Raw genomic sequence first — 266 nt, 5'->3', positions numbered from 1 at the left:
CCCTGAGTGTCCCTCCTTTCCCTGAGTGTCCCTCCTTTCCCTGAGTGCCCCTGAGTGTCCCTGAACGTCCCTCCTTTCCCTGAGTGCCCCTCAGTGTTTCCCTGAGTGTCCCTCCTTTCCCTGAGTGTTTCCCTGAGTGTCCCTCAGTGTTTCCCTGAGTGTCCCTGAGCATCCCTCCTTTCCCTGAGTGTCCCTCAGTGTGTCCCTGGATGTCCCTCCTTTCCCTGAGTGTCCCTGAGTGTCCCTCATTTCCCTGAGTGTCCCTG

The 266-nt window shown here is 58.3% G+C and overlaps 1 protein-coding gene across 3 annotated transcripts in view; it reads left to right on the top strand.

Annotated features, from left to right (window-relative positions):
- The window catches only part of SENP1 (SUMO specific peptidase 1), a 15,947-nt gene that overhangs the window by 2,254 nt on the left and 13,427 nt on the right, over positions 1-266 (top strand). The gene's annotated exons all lie outside the window — the stretch shown is intronic.

This window comes from Neopelma chrysocephalum, unplaced genomic scaffold, assembly GCF_003984885.1.
Source record: "Neopelma chrysocephalum unplaced genomic scaffold, ASM398488v2 Primary Assembly neopelma1_294, whole genome shotgun sequence".
NCBI lineage: Eukaryota > Metazoa > Chordata > Aves > Passeriformes > Pipridae > Neopelma > Neopelma chrysocephalum.
Note: the sequence above shows the minus strand (reverse complement) of the source record. Positions and strands in the feature narration are given on the sequence as shown.